This window comes from Rhea americana, unplaced genomic scaffold (genome assembly GCF_003343005.1).
Source record: "Rhea americana isolate MKP2758 unplaced genomic scaffold, rheAme1 scaffold_46, whole genome shotgun sequence".
NCBI lineage: Eukaryota > Metazoa > Chordata > Aves > Rheiformes > Rheidae > Rhea > Rhea americana.
In genome coordinates, this window is record NW_028186601.1 from 4,958,017 (window position 1) to 4,977,115 (window position 19,099).

A 19,099-nucleotide genomic window follows, 5' to 3' on the forward strand; every position below is an offset into this window, starting at 1 on the left:
CCCTTCCGCAGCCGCCGGCCTGGCGCGGCGCCGCGGCTGCTCGCCGCGCCGGCCCTGGGCTAGCCGGGGAGCCTCGCCCCTGGCCTGGGCGTCCGCCCTGCCGCCCCCGAGCCGAGCGGGAGGTGCGGGAACCCGCGCTGCGCCGGGAAGCAGCGGGAATAAACCCGGCTGTACCGCGCTTCCTGCGGAACGGAGCGCAGGTCGTGCTGGAGCGGGTAGTCCCAACGGGAGAGGCAGCGGCTTGACGTGTTTTGAGTCATATCGATAGTCTTCGCGTTTGTATTGCACAAGGCTGCTTCTCGGGACCTCTGGTCAGGGATGGATTAAGCCCCATAGCACGACGTGCTGTAGGATCGTATAATAAGAGAGGGCGACTTTATCCCAAGTAGGTGTTTCAGTGCTATAATTATTCTGTAGCGGAGTAACAAGCGCGACCTTTTCACCTAAAATAATTTGCAGGATGCTGCGGAAGTCGTATGCTGCGCTTCACGTAGTTGTGTCACACAGCTGTTCAGCTAAAAAAAGTATATGCAGTGAAAACTCAAATTCTGATTATATGTTATTAGAGTTGGAGGCAGAAAGTCTTTGGGGCTGAAAGCTCCTGTTTCTAACAGGTGGTATAAGACCTTTAATCAGTTAAAGTTATTTAGCAGATCTTAGTTTTGCAGCCCATCCGCTAGCGCTTTCTGGTTCAGGAGTGACTCGCGTTGAAGAGCGTTCCCAGTGCTGCTGAATCACCCATTGCACTTCTGGAAGCAGCTGGCTGACTGGATGTTTGCAAGCGGCTTCTCAGCCAAATACTGACTCACAGCGATCTTACTTTCCTACTGAGATCCCTCACAACGTGGTGCTGCTGCTGACATTTATAGCCCACATACTTGTGTTACCGAGGGTGCTTGGTCCTAGCATCAACGAGGCAGCTATCTGACGGGAAGCAGCTCCTTTTTCATTACTGTGATAACGTGTTTATGTATTAATAAGACATTTAAAAGGGAGTTCCAACAGAGATTTTATTTTAATCAGGCTGCCCCAGCAGTGGATAGTCTCCAGAGAAATGGAAAATGGTGGTGTCTGAAAGCAAATATATCTAACACACTTCCCGCTTCGTGAAATTTTTATACCCTAAGTGGGCATTGCATGTCCTAGCAATAACTGCAAGACATGCTTGAGTCTCCAGATGAGAACTTGAGCAGTATAGTTGATGTCTCACATTGTAATCATGTGAAGCAGCTTCCTAGACAATACAAAGCAATGTGCATTCTGGAACAGAACCTCTGGGGAAGTCTTTTTATTTTGTTTTATATTAACCTAAAAATTGGAAAGTCTCTTACAGGATCCTGTTATTCCACATGTACTTTCATGTCACTTAGATTTAGTTCTGTCTGTACTTGCAGAGATTACGTCCTCTAACACATTTTTTTCCAACATCATTTTAAAACTCCTGAAAAGCTGCTGGCAAGAAAACAATGACAGGGTTATCTTTTTTTTTTTTTTTTTTTTAGTATTATTATCACCAGTGGAGAGGATTTAGACTGTAAATGTAAAGTAGATTCTTAAACTATTAAGTCAAACCACATTATTTTCACTGAACTCTGTAAAGGTAGCTGTTTTGCAGAAATTCTCAGCATCAACTTTCAAATTTGTTGTATTCTTTTGTTAAAGGAGCCCAATCAGTCCAGGGTGCCTTTGTGTCAAAATCCATTCTGATTAAGAAAATTATTTCTCACAGGCTTGTGCACTGGGCACAATGCAGAATTTTCATGTGTCTGTGCACTTCTGGGTGATTCCTGCACGAGAGAGCCAGCTCCAAGATGTGCAGCAGCTGTCTCGATGGGGCTGTGCTATCGCTACAAAGTACAACGCCCTATGCCAATTAAATGCATTTTCATTTGCAGGTTGGCTGGCAGGAAAAAAAGTGGGAGCTTTAATACAACAATGTAACACTACAAAATAATAATAATAATTTGATCATTTAACCTTGCACTGAGAAAGTGATAAACAGGATTATGTCTTGGGCATTTAGGATTTTTTTTTTGTATTATGTAAAGTAAAAGAAATAATAGCAGCAACAAAATTTCTTCAATAATTTTGTTATATTCAGGACATTGCTTTTAAGAAGGAATATTTGGTCACATTTTTTTCAGTGAAGAAAGAGGACAGAAAAGAGTAAATTTGTCCTTGGAAACAGAAAATACCCAGAATCAAATTAATCCTTGGCATGAAACCATCTGTTCCAGTAGTGTAATCAGATGTGAACTAGTCTGTCAGTGAGGCTAGGTGGACARCAATCAATATGGAGCAGGAAGAGGATGATGGCAATGTGTAAATGAAGAATTGCAATCTACGGAAATCATGATGGGAAACACTTTACAACTTGTTTTTTTCTTTTTTTACTTCAGTGCCTGGGGTGTTTCAGCCTGGCAGGAGTGAGATTGAGAAAGTGAGTCTTTTTGTCTCGTTTAAATTGTCGTGCTGTTCCCATCATGCCGGGTGATTATTAGGGAAGTAAAATGTGATCTCTCTCTATTAATCATTAGCACAAGTATGACCTCATGTAAATCCTGTTAGTGGAGTTTGCACTTTATTTCAGCTGTTCTGGTTTTGTGCTGCCGGACACACTCCATGCAAAAATGTTATTCCTTGTAACACAGTAACATCTGTTCTGTATGTGCTGTTTTCCATGACTGTCCCCAACTTCAAAAATCGAAATAGGAAATAAAGGGACAGAATGGGCACGGGACGCACAAGGAAATTGCCTGTATTCCATAGGAATAGAGGGCAGATGAGAAACAAAGCGGGTACCCGAGGTGGTGCTTGCCCGAGAACAGGCCAGATTTTCCCTTCCTGCTGTGTGTGGTGCTAGGCCGGTCTTGGAGTTGCACACGTGTCGTACAGCAATGCTGTGATTCTAGAACTAAATGATCTGAATTCTGATTCTGTCTGAAAATTTATTTCTAGATTTGCTACCTTTCTATAGGGAGCCTTGTGCTGAGTGCTCTCTATGATTTTCTAATCTCGATCTGACAGGCAAATGAATTAGCGCGAGCTTTTTTTCATCTTGTTCAAGAGTTGAGCACAGAGGTGTCTACCATTACAAAAATGTTCTTTTTTATAGTTTTAAGAAATCTTTTTCTTTTCTTAGACTTGGAAAGAGATGTGAGAAAGGAAAAGAAAGAATGAAACAAAGAAATACTACTACTTCTCCTACTTCTCTCTGTAATTAACTCAGAAAATATTTGGGTCGCATTTTTAATTGGCCTCAAGTCATCCTACAAAAACATACATATATAAGAATTCAGAATCGCAAAGAATTATATGTTTTGCATGTACAGTAAGTATTTTCCAGATATTATGCATGTTATTTTGTATTTGTGAAACTGGGCACCACTACTCCAAAACTTGGTCTTTCTCGTCAGGTGCTTTATATCTCTGAGGAGAAATAAAATTAATTAGTTGTGTTACATCTATTTGACATCATCACTCTAAGCTTGTGATATGCCTGGAGCCAAGCTTAACTCTGAAGCTGTCACACAGTATATTTGAGTCAGCTTTCCTCACAACCACAGGTACTTACTTCAAGTAAATGATCAAGTAAGTATTCATCCTTACTGTCATGAGTACTTGTAAAATGTGATTTTTTGCCTTGGTTGCTCAAATGTATCTCTAAAATTATTTCAGACTCATACCATACAGTTTCCATATTGCTCTGCATTAAGTCTGCATTCTTTCAACCAGGAAACAATAGCATTTATCTTATATAACCATTTAAACCAGGAGAGATCTCCATTTATTATTCACAGCTCACTCTGTATTTATAGTTGCTATTCAGTAATAGCTGCATCTGAAGGTTTGGTAAGATGTCTCCAAACAATTCATAAACAGGAAAAAAKTTCATTAACCTACTGCTTTAGTTCTTTTCAGACTTAACAATCACTCTGAACGTTTTTCAGCCCCAAATCCCAACTTCAAGTTAGTCAGAGAGCAAGAATTTGAATTCCCACAGCTGAGCCTGCCAATTTAGTTTCAAATTGGATTAAAACCCCCAAAGGAATAATTATCTAGATTCCTCCTTGTGAGTACTTTTGCCCCCAGCAGCACAGAAATTTCCCGAGGCAGCCAAATATCATGGAAATTTCATGGTCAGTTAACCTTTCCGCAAGGACAGCTTACAAGATTTCTCAGCCATCTCTGAACCACAGACGATCTTTAATTCTGACCTGTACTTGTGAACGGACCAGTCTCCTTCCTTCACGTATTACAGCCCGTGCTTCCTTGGGAAAGCCGTGCAAGTTTTGAGGTTTAGGGTCAGAACTGTACCYTTCCAGTTATACATGGCCAAGCGTCTCAGCTTTCTGAGCAAGGAGAGTAAAATAATCCTGTAGCAGGCAGAAGGATTTTGGGCGTAAGGTAAGGAGCTCATCCTTGGGTGAGGAGCCGAGTGCGGCAGATCAGGCGTGATCTCCGCCGGCTCAGCAGGGGTAGTGCAGAGCGGGGCTTCAGGCGGCTYACGCAGGGCTCCGGAGAGGAGGCAGCCCGGGAACAGCTCGCTGCAGCGCTGCAGATCACCGCTGCCTGCGGAAGCTGGTATCGGTGCAAACTAGCATTGCTGGAAACCACAAACCGCAAAAGCAATAGTAGCACTGCGCGGTGGCTGGTGTATTCTCGTATCCTCTAGTCTCGGCAGAGACTGAAATTTTATGGCCCTAATACCCTAAATGTTAATTAAAATAGCCTGGACCTTTTCCTTCAGACCTACTCTTTTACTTGCCAGTAATACAGGGTTAAACAGGTACTGCTAGTTTTTAAGTGTTTATGGGTAATTCATTTATTTTGCTGTGGACTAGATGCTATGACAGCCTAAAGCTACAGATCAGTGAAAACTAATTACAATGAGTAAGTGATAGACACTCTGCTAATTAGGTACTACATTAGGAAAGCTATGTGAATTGGGGAATTCTTAATTCTACACATACAGGGTTCATTCAGTCAACTCCAAACCTGACAAAATATAGTATTTGCTGTTGACGTTGACTGTTCTTACACTTGTTTCCATTCTCTACTGTGCCAAGAAGATGGAAAATAAGGAACGGAAAACCAGCAAGGTTTGATTATATTTGTGTTATCAATGAATTAAATAAAAGAGCTTAATTAGAAGTAATTATGTTGAATTTTTAAATCATATTTTGTAGTTTAATAATTAAAATGTTTTAAAACAACACATAGAGGTCATTCCCATTCAATACGTCAGAATCTTTCTGAGCTTTAGCACAATCTTAACTAACCCTTTTCCCAACGTATACGTCTTCCTTCCAACTCTATTGCTTCTGCCAAATTTTTTTTGATGAGATTGAAAGCTTTCCTCAGTACAATTATTCTGAATTTAATCTCATTCTTTTAAAATGTTAATTACRAAAAAGCCTGTCTTCCTGTTCATTTCCCCATTTATTCTTTCTAAACTGTTTTGAGTTTACAGCAGCTTCTTCCAAATAGTCRCTGGAAGCCTTGACCTGAGTTTGTGATGGATCAGTCCCAGGGAAGAAGCAGTAGCAGCACAGCTGGGCTGGCTACAAGTTCCCTTCTACACAAAGATACGAAATGCAACTGTAAATATTTTGAGGTTTCAGCCATTTCAGTTTGGTACACAGTATCTGAGTCACCGGTTGCTGTACCGTGCCTGTGTTTGCTGTTGTGTGTCAGTGCAGGAGGAGAAAGCAGATGATACCGTTATTATGTAGAATCACTTCCACCCACTGTAGTGACTCACCAGAACGTCACTGAGAAGGATTTACATCAGTTTCAAAATATATCTCCTTTATCCATTCCTGCCTCAGCAGATTATTTATTTCTTCTTTCCAATCCCTCTCCGAATGACGACAGCACGTATACATTATTTCCTACCGGGAGCAGTACGGGGCTGGAGGCTCTGAACTGTCCGTTTTGGTTTAGTTTGACGGAAGCAATTGCCTGTCAGTGAGGGGTAGTACGGAAGCGCGGTGGTGTAAGGGTCGTATTCGCCCCGTTCGCTGAACGCCTGGGCCTTTGCCTGTGAAGGAGGTTTTCCTCTTCGGTTAAAGATTTTTTTTCCTCTACTAACAGCAAGTCCATTCTGAGGTAAATTAAAATGTTGACTCACCTGCTATATTAACATAAACTGGTGCTGATCTTAATTTACCTTGATATACTAATTTGTAAATGGTAATTTAAGGGCTACTTAATCTAAGAGAAGAACTAGACAGATGGCTGGGCACAGTAACTATGTTATCTGTCCCAGTTTACATTTGCTAGTGCTTATAACACCTCTAGTGAAGGAAACTGCAATGGAATGTCAGCTTGTTTTGGGACCCTGATGTCAGGAAAATAAGGATATCTATTTTAGCAGAGGTAGTTATTGTCTAGTGGTGACCACTAGTATCTCAACATCTTCTACAGAAGCACTATTATTGATCTTGAGCTGCTAATGATATTAAATAATTAATTTAATTCTTATTTTGCAGAATCATAGAATCATTGAGGTTGGAAGGGACCTCTGGAGATATCTCGTCCAACCTCCTTGCTCAGCAGGGTCACCTAGAGCATGTTAGACAGGGTTGCATCCAGGCGGGCCTTCAATATCTCCAGAGAAGGAGACTCCACAAGCTCTCTGGGCAGCCTGGTCTAGTGCTCCGTCGCTCTCACAGGGAAGAAGTTTTTCCTCATATTCAGGCGGAACTTCCTGTGGTTCAGTTTGTGCCTGTTGCCTCGTGTCCTGTCACTGGGCACCACTGGAAAGAGTCTGCCYTCATCCTCTTGACACCTGCCCCTTAAGGTATTTGTAGACATTGATAAGATCTCCTCTCAGGGATTCTCCATTCATTCTCCATTTATTTGAGGGAGTTTATTTTCTTATAAACTTCCTTTGCAGTAGTTCTCTGCTCTGTCATACTTGATGTGGAAATGTGAGTAGGTAACATTTAAATACTTCTGAGTATTTGAGCCTAACTTAAATTAAAATCAGATAGATTTGGAAATCTAAACATCTCTGGAGATTTTGGGTGTTAACTTTGCACCTCGTTTCTCAAACCTGTAAAAAGGAGGTATTCCAGCCTTTGCACTGTTGCCAAAGTAAATATATACAAATTGTATGGGATGCCATGCTAGTACACACACTAGAAGATAGCATATAAAAGCCAAAAGTATCTACCAGAAGTTCTCAAAACACACTGGGGAAAATATTGACAGATTTTCTATCTCAATGCAGAAGGCAAGAATTATCCCTAAAGATCGCCATAGGCAACCACCATCTTAAGGCAATTGGGCTGCTTTTTCCTACTGAATAACTCCCTGTGAGAATCAATGATGGTAGCTACCATCATTTTAGCTGCCTGGTGCTGGAATAACCTGAGTGCTCTCACCTGAGCAGCATCCAGTGGAACGGAGGAAGCACAGAGCTTCACGGGAGCTGCTCGCTCTTAGCTCTCTTTCCCRTTCCACAGACACCAGAGCTCACTGGCTGTTCAAGTTTGCCTTCATCTATTTTCTACAGTGCAGATAGCTGATATTGAAAGCTCTCAGGTCTGGCTCAATCTGAAGGCCAAAATCTAAAGAAAGGCCCTCCAAAAGAAGCTTCGCTCATCTAATCCCAGGCCATGCGTATTGAAATTTTCAGGATTGCACTAAATATCTGGCTCTTCAAAGATTTTCCATGATTCTTTATTAGACCATCTCCATGCATCATTTTCCCCTGCTAGTACCTAAGTTCATCTCCGTTTTTAATTGTCAGGAAGTTTTTATCTTCTTAAATAGCTTTTCAGGGCTTACAATCCACATAAAACAATATATCATTTTAAAGGTTGTGAGGATTCATCTTTCTTAGGAACTGTTTGCAAGTGAAAGACAGGTGTTCCTGCTCTGACTTCATGCCTTGCTTTATGTCCTTCTTAGCTACCATTCCTTGCTGCTTAACCCATGTAGTGTAGTGGTAACTGGCCAGCAGACAAGACAACACAGGAGCTTCTCATCATTTTATGCATCGATTAGGTTTTGAAAACCTCTTTCAATCTGAGTAACTTTGTGTGAGTGCAGTCAATTATCCTAAGTTTGAAAACAACAGTTTATGACTTTCATGCTGTGGCATGGTTGAATGACGAGCTGAATTTCTTTTGCATTTTTACACACAGCACCAAAATTCCTGTTTAAACAATTACCAGTTTCACTTAAAGGTATTTTGAATTGCTGTGTAGAGTATTATGACACTGCTTTTTTCCACTGAAAGAGCAACCTGGAGGATCTACATAGGAATCTATGATTTTAGAGTATTATGGTTTTCATTTCAGGCTTTCTTTCCTATCCATTGTTTGTCATTTTAACGACAAATCACATTTGATATCAACATGTGAAAAGTTTGATTTACTAGAATATAGCCAATAACAAATGGCTAGCAATTTAGGTTACCAGAGAATAGACTAAAAGTTAAGCATAATTTTATTTTTATTTTTTAAAACAGTGAGGACAGCACTGGAATAATTTAAGTAGGACTATGGATTACTGAAGTGTAAAGCTATTTGGCTTTTTAAGACTAGATGTGTTACCAGTAAATAAGCAGTAGTTCAGCTAGTCTCTTTGAGCCAGCTGTAAAAGTCACTTGTTGAAATGTCATGGTCTTTGTTGCACGTAATGGTCCCATACGGGCTAAAAGCCTATATCCATCCTCCAGTCTTTCTCAAGGAAGTCTTCTGTGACTGCAGGTTAGGCTTGCCTAGTCATGAATGAATACAATTTGAATGCAAAGATTAATGTAAAAGCTTGACAGCTTGGAAAATGACCCTCTCATAAGAATTACCCATATGTACTGCTGACACCTGGGTTTAGGAGGGAAGAGCTTTGTGTTACCTATGTACCAAAAGCATGAACGAACTATGGGGAATAAATTCTCCCACGGCGACACGAGCGCTTCGTTATGCACCTTCCCCACCACCCTTGGGCCCCGTGCTAGTCTCTCGTCTCAGCTGACGAGATCRGCTCATTTAGCAAGAGCTCTTTAGTACGCTCCTGCTTTAGGGTAGCCAGGATTACAGATTAAGAGAAGTTAATTCCGATTTACTCCTCTTTCTGATCTTCTTCGTCACYAAACCAGTCTATGAGGAAAACCGTGACAGGCTGGAGAGTCTGATCAGACCCAGACCTAAAGGAGAGAGGAAATTAAGCTCTTGCGATTTCTGGCAGCAAAGATTCTCGTGCAAAAATGTTAGGAATCCTGCCCGACTTAAAATCAATAAAACTACAAGAGGAGGTCAATAAAGTCAGTTCTGTCCTCACTGGAGTTCTTAATTTCAGGTAAAGAAAAATCAGAGGTTCATGTAAAATTACCTGCTGGTATCTCTGTGTGTAAGTATTATTCATCTGTGAAAAAATCTCAGACATCCAGGAAATGGATTAGAAATTTGTGTATGACCCACAGTGTTAGTCACAACGCGAAGGCTTCAAGGCCTATTTTTAATCATCATGATACTAGTGCTTCATCTCAGTCAGTCGTATAGCTGTCTGTTACTGAAGCCCGTCGGAAACCCTGTTAYCGCTAGTGCCATTCCAGATCAGAGAACGAGAGAAGCGTGATTTCAGATACAATCAGTACGTTTCTATTTGGTGCACRGAGGAAAGAGAAAAACAGGGATGAAGAAGAGAGGCCAGAAGAAAAGAGTGATCATCCAAGTGTAGTTACAGAAACTCTGATCTCAACCATAGTCACGAGGTTACCCTGCGAGCAGTGATGAGACACAGATTAAATAGTTATTTCAGTGAAAATTCGTACTTCTCCAGATGTCACCAGCACGCAGATTCCACGCAGTCATGCCTGAATCCCCTGAAATTTGGGATTACTCAGCCACTGTTTTCAGAAGATGCTGTGCTGCAGACCAGAACAACCCTGGAAGGGCCACCAGTGACAACCACTGCAGGGCACAGATTATTTACTGGCGGTTTTGCTCTGCCCCGGGAGCCCTGACACAGGCCATGAGTTTACTGTCCTGTGTCCGTGCAAAGAGAAGTGCCTGATCCCGCTGGCCTCGGAGCGGTTATGGATTGAGAGTTGATATGGGATCTGTTGTAATTTGTTTTTGCCATCTGTAATGGGWACAAAGCAATGGTCCCACCTCTGCGTCCTTGGACCCCAGTTTGGTCATGGACATAATACCAGTGCGTTCAGCGTTTGGAGGTGGTTACTGGGGGCTTCGCACGCAACAGGATGGTAACGTGGCTGTTCTGTTTTCTGTATGTGACTCATCGTAACGGTAGAGAAAGAGAGCACAAATTCAGATAGTTTCAAGAACAGTTAAAAAGCAACAACAACAACAACAAAGCTTCGTCTTAAAGCAGCCCAGCGTTGTGCTAGAGGACTGCGATTTGCAGAGAGCGCTGTGCAGAGGAATAAAGTTTGGGGCGGTAGGTTTTGGAGTGTAGAAACACAGCGCTTGTGATTAAGAGACCTAAACATGTTGATGCTCCGTTACAGCCTTGGAAATCTAATTAATACGTTGGAGAGCAGTTCAGCCGCCCGGCCAGGAGGGGTCCAAGGCAGTGGCATTAACAAAGCTCCTAGAGCCATCTGASGTGCTGTGGGGTGTCCTGCTTGGCCTCCAACCCCTGACAGGGAAAGACATGGGTCTCCCATGGGTCCTATGCCTGATCTACCAGTCCTAACTGGATGCCTCAGACACCTTGTGGCCTTTTAAATGCCACTGGACAGCGGTATTTTCATAATCGTAACAAATCCTAGGTCTTAAGTTGTCTACACTGAGAGCTTAGAATTGCTCAGAACTGGAACATGAATTTTACTGTCCAGAGCTGAATCTCACATCTTGTCTTCTTGGTTGAACTATGTTCCAGCCGCTAACTCTGTCTGCTGTTCTGTGAGGTTCATTTTGGTAAAGGTTCCTTTTCCATGTTATGGACAAATGTTGGATACTGYTCCACAACACAGCTCAGACAACAACAAAAAAGAATCTTTTCAAAGTTGATTACTTTAGCATTATTATTTGCAAAGAGTTACTTAAATCAAGATAGTTAGTTCCTTAATTATATAAAAAAATGGTCAGCATTGTTAAGCAGCTGACCTACTTTTAAAAATTTTTGTGAAATTAACTTTTTTGTTCCCTTAAAACTCAACTTTCACAATTTTTTATTAGGAATTATTCAAGAAGAAAAAGTTTCCTATGTAGCTATTCTAAACATGAATGGATTTTGTATTATTGTTCAGGTTCCACTTACTGAATACCTTGGGGTCAGCTGCATGAGAACTACTGAGCGCTACAAAGGCCTAAATGAGGCAGCTGATTTGTTTTCCAGCAAAGCAGAGTAGCAAAAAAATTGTAAGTTTGATTCAACATGTTGAACATAGTCCCAGCCTGATTGAAATAAGTGTCAAGACTGTCATTAACTGCAGTGGGGATAGTATGTTCACCTGTTCATTTTCATTTTTTCCAATTTTGAAGCTCCAAGGTTTGAAATACTTGCATAAGAAAAAGTATATTTATATGAAAAAGTATTTTTATTATTACAACAGCTTTTCTCACTTAAACACCTTTTCTGCTTTTCTTAAGCTACACTTTTTCAGAAGATCCGCTAAAGAATTTAATGAATCTAAAACTGTCTTTAAAGAATTCAAAGTTTTAAAAAATAATTTAAGGCTATTTTTAGGCTATACCTAAACAATATCTTAATAAACTTTTTCTAAATCTAAACACCTTCAGAAAAAAATATTATGGAAAATGACAAGAGAGAAATATCATATTTCAATTCATTATTTCTGGTATCAGTTGAACTAAATCTTCCTAAATGCTTTGATTATAAACCTGCCACCGAGTTTGACCCCACTTGGCAACACCCAGAAAGGGGGGATTGGAAATCGCCATTTGGACTAATCAGTGTTTGCACCCAGTCTGCTGAACTTGATGGCAACTATGTCTGCTTAGCACCTTAAAAAAAAAAAAAGCTAAGTCTGTTGGTGTTTAAAGATGGCTTTAATGCTTCTTTCAATGCTTCTTAAAAAAAAAAAAAAAAAACAGAATTTATATTCCATTTGGACCATTTCATATCTTTAGAGGGTGTTTGGATGTTTGATGATTCGCTGGCTTCATACTCACTTAGCAAAAAAAGTCGAGCAGTGTTTTATCTGCCAAAGCTGAAAAAAAAGATGCTTGATGTCTTAAGCYATATCATTCCCACAAGCTGAAAAGTCCAGGTCAAGACCAGCAAGAAAATCAGCTCTTTGGCTTCCTTGAAAGCACCTTCTATTGGCGATGGAGATTGCTCAAAGAAACGCACTTACAGGCGTTTCTCTACATTCTCTACACTCTACACTACTCTACATTCTTCATTGTCCAGAGAAGTAATGTTAAATTTAGGCTTTACCGTGTCTCTAGGTTGGCTGAACTGTTATAAACAGTCTCGGCGACTCGGTGATCCCAGTATCCGAGTGATAGGCTTACGAGACCTGTGGTTCCATACTGGTACTAAAATGTCTCCCAGACACCATAGCAGTACAGGCTTGTCACTCTGYGAGGAATTATGATTGCGTTTCTTCTGCATTTTCTATTATAGTCATCTAAACTGTGTTAGCACCTTTTCATGATGTTCACTYTCATCTACTATTCTGATAAATAATACCACTTATATAAATGTTCACATTACCCTGCTGTTCCCCATCCTACCTTTGAATTTAAAAGTTCTATTTATGTAATAGAGATGTTATTCTAAGTTATTTGTGTGTTAAAGAAACATTAGTTAGATCTTTATTAGATTTAATTTTGATTGCATTTCCCATAAGGAAACAATTTCCTCCTTCAGATACCTTTAAAGAATGGTAAGACATGAGCTGTTCTTGACGAGTACTTAATATCAGTCTACTAAGCAATTCTACAAGGCGTTCTTTTCATACTGATTTCTCAATGACTGACTGGCGAGCAGATAGCTTTGGATTTGCTATACAGTATGAAGCCACTAGTATTTCCCTGCTATTTCACAGGGCTTTTTCTTAACCTAGTGTAATTTCCCAAGCAATTATAAATGCTATTCTTTGACACTCATTTCCTGGGGGTAAAGCTTAGCCTTGAATTGAGCTGAGAAATGCTCACACCAGTACAGGTAATTCTGATCCATGATTTTGCAAGGGGTGACTGGGATTCTGGGGGTAGTTTCACTTTACAGTGATGCAGTCGGAGAAGCAGGACAGAGACTAAGAGATTTGGTGAAGGGTTTACAGCGACCTCCTGAAAGCTGCTACAGCCGACTAGAACAAGGTGAGGGAGCAGCCAGGGCCGGGCTGCTGCTCCCGACTGCTCCCCTGTGCAAAACAGGTTCTTACAGGGTGAGATTGTCCCATGTGTTCTAGACGGATGTTTTTTGCCTGCCTGGAGTTTTTTTCTCCATCCTGTTCACAGGTAAAGCTAAACAGAAAATACTTTGCTCACTAGTGTCTCACACTCCCCCTTTTTTGTAAGCTCTGCCCAAGAGGAGACGAAGGGCTGCAGATCCTGGACTCRCTTGGATCCCAACCACAGTCTTCACAAGGTGTCGTGGCCAAGTCACTTAACGGAAGGGTAAGTCTGCCCTTGAACCTAAATTTCAAACATTTAACTTAAAAAATCTAAGTTTTGGGGGGAAAGGAAACTGAATACCTTGGGAACAAAACTTCTGGAACTACAGGAATATTTTCACACACCAAAAAAAAAAGAAACTATTTTAAAAGAATATAAAAGTTAAAAGGCCTGCAACAATACTTTATAATGCAATCTTCAGCTTCAGGATAATTCTACATGTTTTTCCTGTTGTTGCTCTGGGCATGAAGCAGGGCTGTGTATTGAAAAAGGAGAAGGTACAGAAGTTGGAAGGTTGAAGACTTTTGCTTTGATGAAAAAGAACATGATTCCTAATAACCCCCCTGATTTATTTTTTGGCAAAATCAACTGAAATAGTAAACAGTGTAGTCAAAGAAACCACTTTTAAAATACTGAAGTGCCACGATGGGCCTGAAGTTACAAATACACATTTTCGGGCAGCAATTCTCAACCATCAGAACGCTCTTTCACTGGGAAGATGTGTAAATATTTTCTTTTCAGGCTTTTCAGTAAGAGTTTGAGTCTGTGCACAGCAACAGATACTCCTCTCCAGGGAGCAGGGAGAAGCAAAGAATAACAACTGTATGCAGCATTAAAAATTTCCCTGATGTTATAAGAGCACGAGATGAAATCATTAAAAAAATCAAATACTGTAGTTCAAGCCTTAATCATTCTCAAGCGCTGGGGGCCAGTTCTGCCCTGATGGCTTTTTGGAAGTAGCTCGAGATTGCTCTCTAGAGGTGAAAAAGAAACATTTCATTTCTGAAAATTGTTTCCTTAGTCAAAACGTTCAAGAACTCCTGAAAGAGCAACAGGGAAACATAAWGCCAGACGGGAGAAGTTCTGAAAAAGCCAAAAACTAAAAATACAGATTTTTTAGAAGAACCATAGTTTGGCCAAAAAATAYGCACCCACACTTCTATTTTCGCAACTCTTCAGCATAAAAGTACAGTTCTGCTGAACAGCATTTGCTGTTTAAAGCCCACTCCTATTTAAGTTAGCTTCCCGTCTAGTTTTCCTCTTTGCTCTGGCCGATGCTCTGCTCTTCGTGCCTGCCCAAAGCCGGTGCCCAGCTGCAGCTCCTCGGAGCGCCGGCAGCCCCGCAGGAGATACGCATGCCTGTCGCTCCGCTGCGGGTGGCTGCAGCTCTGCTCCTCCAAAAGCTGCTCTGCAGGTCTCCTGGGTATCGTGGCTTGGCTCGGGGGGAAGAGGGGACAAAACAGACTTGCCTCTTCCCTGTTTTCCTGCTGGAAAAAGCAGGAAACTTTCAACACCCTGTTTCCTCAAAGCGCAACTTCTTGCTTTACATAGAAAGAAATCATACACATTTTTTCTGGCCMAAAAGTCTCAGGGAAATACAGTGTTGCAATAATCATAGAATCAGCAAGGTTGGAAGGGACCTCTGGAGATCATCTAGTCCAACCTCCCTGCTCAGCAGGGTCACCTACAGCATGTTAGACAGGGTTGCATCCAGGCGGGCCTTGAAGATCTCCAGAGAAGGAGACTCCACARCCTCTCTGGGCAACCTGBTCCAGTGCTCCGTCACTCTCACAGGGAAGAAATTCCCCCTCACGKTCAGGCAGAACTTCCTGTGCTTCAATTTCTGCCCATTGCCTCTTGTCCTGTCACACAGGACAACTGAAAAGAGTTTTTCCCTTCAGGTACTTGTACACATTGATCAGATCCCCCCTCAGTCTTCTCTTCCCCAGGGTGAAGAGGCCCAGCTCTCGCAGCCGTTCCTCATAGGGCAGGTGCTCCAGCCCTCTGATCTTTCACTTAAGCAAAGGTAACATTATTTAGCAGGTATTAGGTCTTGCAAAGCATGACATTTTGATCTCCAGGGTGGCCTGTTTTAACTACTTGATTCATTGTGGCTGTGAACAGCACTACAGCATCACCTGAGGGCTGTATGTATGTATGAATCAACATAATCTGCTTGTGGGCTCAACTGAACCTCAACAAAATTATATTAAATTCACTGAAGYTGCACCAGCAGGAATTCAAACATTGTACCTGTATTTTCCCTGATCCAACAAAATGCAAGATTTGTCTCTTGGTGATTTACCGAAAACTGACCTTTGCTAGACTGAGGGTTCGTGATTTACTCTTCCAGTGATTCTTGCAGCAAAGAGTTGTAGGAGGTGTTTACACCAAAGCAACACTAAAACATCGCAGGCATGGCTCACCCCCACCTTATAAAGTGCGATACCATTTGTTCATGACTCATCTCGCATACTGTGCCCTTAAAGATGTTTAAGTTAGTATAAGATAAACTACATACTGTCTGGCTGGAGACAATTACTAAGCTGCTGGCAAATGTTAAAGTCATTCAGTGTAAGAATCAAATCTAAGGGAGAGGAAAGACAAACATTACATTTATTGATACAAGAGATCAAACAGAATTCAAACATCCCCAGAGCAAATTCTACCAAATAAACAAATGCATGGACAACGGTAACTGGTTAGAAGTCACCTCCTAAAGTCTTCTGCTCAGAAGTGAGTCATTGTGGGCCGTGGTTTTCTATGTTTAATAATTAAGCAGAACATAGACACATTTATCTTTCAGAGAGCTTTCAGAATCATTAATATCTTTATGAAAATTAAACTTACAAAGGTTTAAAGCTGAGTGTCTCAAAATATTATTATATTGGAAAAAAAGAAACAAACCAAGTTTCAAATTTACTGGTCACTACAGAACCATAGAATCAGTAAGGTYGGAAGGGACCTCTGAAGATCATCTAGTCCAACCCTCAAACRAGTGGCCTATACCAGGATCGAACCCATGATCTTGCCATTATTAGCACCACACTCTAACCAGCTGAGTTAAACCACTATAGTCTGCCACTAGTTTGCCATGTTTGTCAGACGGTATTTCCTAAAACAAAACCAGTCCCAGAAGCAAGTCCTTGAATACTGGAGAGCCCTCACACTCAGGCCTCTGCCCAAGAACATCCAAAAAACTACAATAATGATAAAGATCAACTTCAACACAAAAAAWATCAGTCATTTAGCATATCACCATATTCCCTCCTATATTAACTGGTGTCCTTACCAGATTTGAAATCTCTTTTTACACTTACTTCTTGACTTTATAGTACATAAGGGAACAAGACGTTCTCCTCCCTGCCTTTGAGTTTTAGCCATATTGCACAGAATTTCCTTTCCCTTCTTCCTCCTCTTGAAAGCTCACAAAGATGCTGCATATCCTTTTACGTTCTCCCCTTGGACTCACCTTCCATCTTGCGCTTCCTCCCCACTGTGTCTTCTGTTCTGCCCTTGAGCAGCCTGTGCGCAGAACCAGAGTCACTGAGATCAGTGCTCTGGAAAGCATCTCATCCAAGCTCCCTGCTCAGGCAGGGTCAGCTAGAGCAAATTGCTCACAGCTGTGTCCAGTTAGGTTTTGAATAAAAAAGTTTTCTTTTATGTTTAAATGGAATTTCAATTCATGCCCATTGCCTCTTGTCCTTTCACTGGGCACCACTGAGAAGAATSTGGCTCTSTCTTCTTTACTCCCTCCTCTCAGGTACTTATACACATTGATAAGATCCCCTCTCAGTCTTCTCTTCTCTAGGTTAAACAGCCCCGGCTCTCAGTCTCTCTTTGTATGTCTGATGCTCCAAACATTTAATCATCTTTGTAGCCCTTTGCTGGACCCACTGCAGTAGCTCCATGTATCATACTGGGGAGTCTGAGACTGGACTCAGTGCTCCAGATGAGGCCTCACCAGGGCAGAGTAGAGGGGCAGGATCACCTCCCTCRACCTGCTGGCAACACCCTGCCTAATGCAGCCYGGGATGCCATTGGATTTCTTTGCTGTCAGGSCATTTTGCTGACTCATGGTCAACCTGGTGTTGAGCAGGACCCCAGGTCCTCCTCTGCAGAGCTGCTTTCCAGCAGGTCAGCCCCCAGCCTCTACTGGTGCATAGGGTTATTCCTCCTCAGATGTAGGACTTTGCACTTCCCTTCATTGAATTTCATGAGATTCCTTCTGGCCCATTTCTCCAGCCTTTCCAGGTCCCTCTGAAGTCCACGTCCAGCTGGATTTCACAACCGTCCGAGCCCAGTTTTAATCCACCTCATTGTCCACTTACCTAGTCTATACTTCAGTTCGTCTGTGAGGATGTTACAGGAAACATTGTCAAAGGCCTTGCTGAAGTCAAGATAAACAACGTCCACTGCTCTCCGCTCATTCACCGAGCCGTCACTTCATCATAAAAGGCTATCAGGTTGGTCAGGCACAATTTCTCCTTTGTAAATCCATGCTGACTACTACCTCCTTCTCCTTAAGATACTGGAAATGGTTTCTAGGATTGTCTGCTTCATTGCCTTCCCCGAGATGAAGCTGGCTGGCCTGTAATTCCCTGGATCCTCCTCCTTGCCCTTCTTGAAGATAGGAATGGCATTTGCTTTGTTCCAGCAAATTTCTATTTATGGTTCGTTTTCCCTAAGTTCATTAAAAATCTCCCACTCTGTTTCATGCCTTTGGTGAGCTCTCATAGTAGACTGACAGATAGCAAGCAAGTACACATGCCCTACTATGTCTTCTTGCTCATAAATATTATCTCTTAAAAAATCTCTCTTTCCTGTGTCTGGGCAACTGTCCCAGCTCCTAGCTACCAAATTTTCTCTTCCGCCCAGTTCTCCACTCTTTGTTTTCTCAGTTCTGGTAACCCAGAAGGAACTCACTGCAGGTATCATTTTCTAATACAATCTCCTTACTATGCTTTATCAGTTTTCTAATGGTATCTATGTTAAATTTAATAAAATATTAATATATTGCTACTTTAGATATTTCCACTGTGCAGATTTCTCCCCTTCTCAGATTTTGACTATTTACAGACATTCAAATAGTAGAACTCTAGTTATGCTCGCTTTCCCTATTAAGACATAATTCACTTGTTACTTCAAAAATTCCCATACTCCTCACATTCCAGAGGAGTATATATATAATCTCCATTTCCTCCACAAATCATCTTCTGCCTTAACCACTTGGCATGCTTCTTACATACTGAAAGAAAAATTTCCATTTTGACACAATTTAATTTCTGCTCCAGTTGGCCAGAATTCTTTTAAGAACTCCAGAAATAAAATAAATTGTATAAACAGAAGAGAGGGTTTTTATTGTAGCCTTTTCCTTTATATTAAATCTAATCCAGACTCCATGCCCTGTACCCAAAGTGTCTCCCTTTGAACTAAGAAAGGCCAGGGACCTCAGCTGGCCATGCTATTCCATTCATCATTAATATTTAATACTTATAATTTTCCTCTCCTTGCAAATAGGGATTCTGAGTCTACCATTTCAGACACAGACAACCCAAGTATAGAGGCATCACAAATTACTGAAGTAGTAGAGCAAAAATCTAGCATAACATGAGTTGCAACCACCGAGTAGGATCTAAAAGTACTAAATCCCATGGATTAGTGTTTCAAGTCATCTCTCTCCTTCAAATAAAAAAATGAAGGCTCTAATTAAATGCATTACACATTTTATTATCATCCATTGGTTATCA